The sequence below is a fragment of the Seriola aureovittata genome, chromosome 7, assembly GCF_021018895.1.
Source record: "Seriola aureovittata isolate HTS-2021-v1 ecotype China chromosome 7, ASM2101889v1, whole genome shotgun sequence".
NCBI lineage: Eukaryota > Metazoa > Chordata > Actinopteri > Carangiformes > Carangidae > Seriola > Seriola aureovittata.
Window position 1 is genome coordinate 21,575,764 of NC_079370.1, and position 6,024 is coordinate 21,581,787.

The window sequence follows — 6,024 nt, forward strand, 5'->3', positions numbered from 1 at the left end:
GACAGAGGAGAGGGGAGACGAGAGCCGGCCCAGAGACAAAACACAACATGGGGCACAGGGATTATTACCAGGCCCACGGAAACAACGCTTTTTGTTCTCCTCAACAAAATGGAGGCATGTGATTTATGGACAGCCAGCATCTGTTTGGAGCAAGGGGAGACACAGATTCATGTCTGCTATTATGGGCTGTCCATGTTACCGGGGTGAGAATTTGAAAAGGGGGGAGATGGGGGGGGGGGGGGGGGGGGTTGTTGCGTTGGTAGGGGGGGGGGGGTGGTTGCAGCCGTTAAGAGCAAGACCTTCTGGGAAAGTACACAGTGTCAATTCCTTGTCGTACTGTGAATCTGTGACATTGTAGCGTGTGGGTGAGGTGTTGTATTACACTGTATATCACAAACAGATGTAGGCCTATGAGCCACCCGGGGGTGGTTTTTTGGAAAGAGTGAAGTGTAGGGTGGGTGGGACTGAGAGAGAGAGACACGCACGCATGCACACACACACACACACAAAAGTTTGATACACCAACTGATAATGTGTTACCGAGCAGAGCACGAGGGAGGATCAAATCTATTGTATCATCATTCCTCGCAATAAATACAGCGTTGTGCGCAAGACTGATATGATCATTTTGATTTATGACATGCACAGACTTCCAGGAATTCCTGAGTGCACAAGGTTGCTTGCGCACACACGCGTGTGTGTGTGTGTGTGTGTGTGTAAGGATTTTAGTGTCTTTGAGAGGAGCAGAGGCAGGGGGACAAAGAGACATACATAAATACAGAGAGAGGGAATGAAATAGCCAAGCAGCGGAAGTGAGACAGAGTGCAGTAGACAGTGAGGGAGATTGTGTGTCGGTGTGTTCAGTGTAGCATTGACTCCTGCATGCTCCCAGTGATAGATAGTGTCAGGTTAGGCTGCTCAGTGGCAGGTCTCACACTGTCAATGCTATGGCTGTGGGGAGAGCAGGGGCCTGAAATGTTTTAACACCCATCGCTGATCCCTGTCAACATATACACTAACACACATGACATCAGGCAGCGCCAGCTGATACACGCTGTGTATATGTGCACCTGAGTGTGTGTTTTCATGTGTACACGACCCCCACCCTCCGTGCGTGTGTCTGTGTAAGTGTGTGTAACAGCACACACTTCACATTCTTTTGTGCATAGCATCATCCTGTCTCCTCCCTGAAAAAATAAAAAAATACTTAACATCTCCAAATCACAGCCTTAGAAAACAATTATACCAGCCCAGTTTTTTTTTGTTTTGTGAGGATCTTTTTTTTTTCCTCCAGGCAGCAACAGAGAAAAAAGGTCCTCATTGTTCCATTGTTCACATTGTGTCATTCTTTGCTTTGGAACAGCAATTGTTTGCTGCACAGTTAGGAACACAATGGTGTTCACATAAAAATGAGCCACTTAGCTCTCACACTAAATTAGCACTGCAGAGGAGAGTCAAGCTTTCCAAATTCGCTTATTCACATTTTCCGCTCCTTACCAGCCCTATAAAACCAGCCGCTTCTGCTGAGGTGGACAGAAACAGTGACAGCCGGAGCGTACACGCTGTATCTGTGTCCTGTGTTTTGATAGAGTAAGAAAAGAGATATTCAATTATATGGGGAGAATTGTATTATCATTCGCCATAATCGTTTGGAATCAAAATCAATAGCCTGTTGCAAATATCTAACAACAAAATATAGGGATTAACATGTGCAGCAAGCGTTAGGGGGGGAAGTGTGTTCAGTTTGACATATAAGCCTCCAGTGGGAAATCCTTTTTGTTTCCGTTAGAGTCCTATGCTCACCTTTACTGTAAATCTAACATAGCAAGTGTGTGTTTCCCCTCCCTCTTCCTCCCTCCCTGCTTGCATAGCAAAAGATGGCATGTTTCACCACTGCAGCTTTAAATCTGAAAAGTGGCCATGATGTGCTCCTGGTGACGAGTGACTGGAAAGTATTGTGTCATCTGTAAAGAAGAAAAAAATGGTGCACAGGAGAAGGTGATTTTTCCAGGCGCTGTTAAAAAATAGTTTTGCATGGGTGCCTTTGCTCTCCTGTTAGTAAAACACATCTCGGAGCCCTCCTGCTGCCGTGACCAAGAATGAAGTACTCTCTTGGGCCAGACAAAATCAATTCCTCACTCGGGCAAATTTCCTCCTTCCCTGCTCTTTTTTTCTGTCCAGCTATTTGTTTTTAATACTGGCATAGACTTATGGCTTGGGGAAGGCAGTTATGCCAAACAGTATAAACTACACCTCCTGACAAACATTCAGAATGGCATTGAACTTTCATTCATTTTTTGGGGGTGTCAGCCTCAACTTTCCAAGGCTTTGTTATGAAGAAGTAGTGTTGTGAAATCTACCGTTCCTCAAATGTGGTGCACACCTTTTTTTTTTTTTGTTAAAGAATGAACATCTGTCTATGTCTTTCCAAAGTCTGCATTTATCATTGAGATCTGTTTATTTGAATGATCCCCTGCATGAATTACCTCAGCCGGTACATGCACGGCATTTACAATAGATAGAGTTTTTTCCTGTGGGAAATCAGAGTCAGTGACTCAGTACCCAACATCCCATTAAATCAAGTATAATCCTACGTTTACCGCCTAACACTTATCCCTAAGTACAACACTTGTGTCATTAATTGATGCTGCTCACTCAGTCACAATGTACATGTTGTAAAATAATTTTTTTTTTTACAAGTGAATTTCAAATACAAAAAAAAAAAAAAAAATCCATGTACAGTACTCCTTGTAATTCTATAAATTGGTTTAACAACTGGCACATGATTAGGAAAATGATTTAAATGTCATTTCATCAAGTTGTATGCAAGGCCTTCCTATTCTGAACGATCTCAAATGCCAATTTACAAGCTATAGATCTGAAATATGGAGTAAAATACTAGCACAAGAGGGAGCCCATTGTACTAAGCACAATCCCCTTTTTGATAACATAAAAATCCCCTTGTGAGCAATCATCTTTGTGTATTTGGCCAGAGTCGGTTTCACACGGTTTTCAGCTCCTCCTCCTCTCTTTTCTGCGTCGACCCGGGGTGATTTCCATGAGAATCAACGTGGCGATTAATCACAGTGTTCCTCCACTCCCAGATGTCATTCAGGGCCTTTTAAAGACATCAGTGCTCTGTGATGTTTATGGGAGGAGAGAGATATGGGCTTGGCAGCCCCAGCCCAGAGACCCTTGTGCAATCTCCCTCTGGGACACTCATACAGTCAGTCAGCTACTACTGTCCTGGATCATCCCGAACACAGTCAGACTTCCTTCCTCCAGAGATGGAAACAATCAAAGCCAGACCTGACCGACAGCTGTTCTCAGTTTATGATGGATGGTGTTTATACAAAGTTATATAAAGACTAATCCCGCACACATAATTTCTGTATTTCAGTATTTAACCAAGATGTGGTTGGTTTAAGTTTTTTTTCATAGTCAGGTTTAGATAGATTTAACAGTTTTAAAGAATTATGTACACTTTTTATAGTATGTACATTGAAGTAATGCTCAGTTTAATGTAATTATTAATTTTTTTCATTATAGTAGCTTCATTAATATGCTTATTTGTGGGAGATAACTTTATACTTTATTTATGATCATTTCTCTCACACAAAAAACCCCTTGACTCACTTTATTTGGCACATTCACAACTGCATGTGATCTATCATGCCTTTATATTTAGAGGTAGACAGTAACCTTTAAAACCATGTCCATCCCTTGAAGTGTTGCTCATGTGGCATTTAAAGGAAATTTAATCACATTAGTGAAACTTTTTTTTTGTTGTAAATAAAAACCCATAAATGGGAAATGATATTTTAAGTGATAATGAATTTTATATGCCAAAAATACTTTATGTGTTGACAGTGCAGTGAAGACTAATGTTCTGTTTGGTCTCCTGGAGACCTCAGGGCCACTGTAACAGCTTGTAAAACATACTTAACATCACTTTATTAGCTTGATACTTAATGACTTTTTCCAAATATTTTCTTGTAAACATGATTTGAAACAGATGACATGTTTGTGAAGTCTGCCACAGAAAATGACACATTACTTCTGTTTGGCATCTGAGAGACCCCTGCTGTAAAACACAGTAAAATACAGTGAAGTTTCATCCACTCTATATATCTGTGATTGGTTTTGACAGAACTGTTTATGCAGCACTACCCCTCCCAAACCCCAGATAGATCTAGATCATGTCTGTTAGTGGGATTTTGGAAAAGTTGGTTCAATAGCTCAACCCGGGATCTACCTACCCTAAACCTATGTAACGTCACTACTTAGAATAACATACTAATGTGTCTTTCTTTGTTTGTGAAGGATATGTATTTATGCATGCATAATCTATATGCCCCATAAAATGATATATTTCATTATTTGGTGTAATCAAAGTGATTTAAGGTCATTTCTGTAGGTTATTTTGTCACCTGCAAACTCATTTTGTGGCAAAAAGGTCAGTACTTTTTTCATATATTCAGTTCAAAAGAAAAGAGACTATATTTATAGGAAAAGATTATTATTTTACACTAACAGCAGTTGAGTCCGTGAGACCCCAAACAATGATGAAGTAAAGCCAGTGTCAACAAAAAACAAAAGGTTAATCACATAACAATGACTGAATGTAGCTAATTATGTTTATAGTGTAGGAAAAGTTTTATAACCTGCTGTTGGATTAAGCAGATGGATCAACATACTGCTAATTCCTTTTCATGTAAACTAAAAAAATGGCCGCCTCCACAGTAAATCTATGCAGAAATGAGGGCAACAAAAGCAAGTGACAGGAAATTCCCCTACATGAATGTAGCTAAAAGGTTAAGAATCCCGAGCTCTAACAGGTCCCTGATAATGAAAGGGAAGGCGCAGGCTTCAAGTGACGTCTGAGTGAAGGTGGTGGGTGGAGGGGTGAGCTCAGTTTAAAGAGTGTAGTGAAGTCAAAGACGTGTTAATAAACAGTTATGGAGAGCCCCAGGGGTGGGGGTGCTTGGGGGTTGCGAGGATAGAAGGAAGCAAGAAGGGTGAAGGGGCTGGGGAGGGCAAAGTGGAGGGGGGTGGGGGTGGAGGGAGGCTGGCTGGGGGTGGAGTGGGGGGTCAGGATCATGGTAGTCAAACTGCTGTTTCCTCCTGGGGAGAAGAAAGGAGTTAATGACACCCTAGAGCTTCCCACCCCCACCCGCCGCTCCTCCCTCTCCTTTATGGAGGGTGAGCGACACACACAGCCCTCTCGGAGGTGAGGAGGCCAGGGAGACAGCCATGCCGTCCCACCGCCCCGCTAGCGGGAGGCTCTAACAAAAAGGAAGGAGGAGGAGGAGGCGCGATAACTGTGATTATTATTACTAAATATAATATAAAACAGTCAGTGCGGGGGCACGGGGAAAGGGATCCACCCATCCGCCCACATGCTCACTATTGAAAACTCTGTTGAAGATGCGGGGACAGGTTTAGAGACAGCGCCTTTTCAATGCCAGGGGAAAAGGGAGGGGTTAATGAGGGGCTTGGTGAAGGAGCTTATGGCAGGGTGAGGGGTGAGGGAGTGGGGGAGAGGAGCAAGGGGTAGCAGGGTGGGATGCCTGGCTGCCATGGTGTCAGCGGAGGAGACGGCGGAAACAGACCTGGAGACAAAGCGGAGACAAGGCGACAGTGAGCGTGTCTTCTCCTCCACAAATAAGGGACAATCAGTAATGAATATGTCACCATGTTTTGAGCTGTAATTGTAGCTTCCTCTTTTGGCCAGGAAGTGTAATTTTTTTTTTTTGAAAAGGTGAGGTGCATCATTTCTCCAGGTTTTGTCAAAATGGGAGGCAAAGGTGTCAGAGGACTCACATGTGATGGAGAGAGTAACAAAGCAATGTCCCTCGCCTGTGCCATTTTGAAAATACCAGAATGTAGTCGATGTGGGATGATGTCGTTACTGTGTTCGTGTCTGTGATTTATCATGAACTGATGCATCCTCTCCCCTCAAGTTTCATAAAAAAGTGGAACAGTGGTGACAAACCAGTGAACAAACAAATAAACAGGCACAAA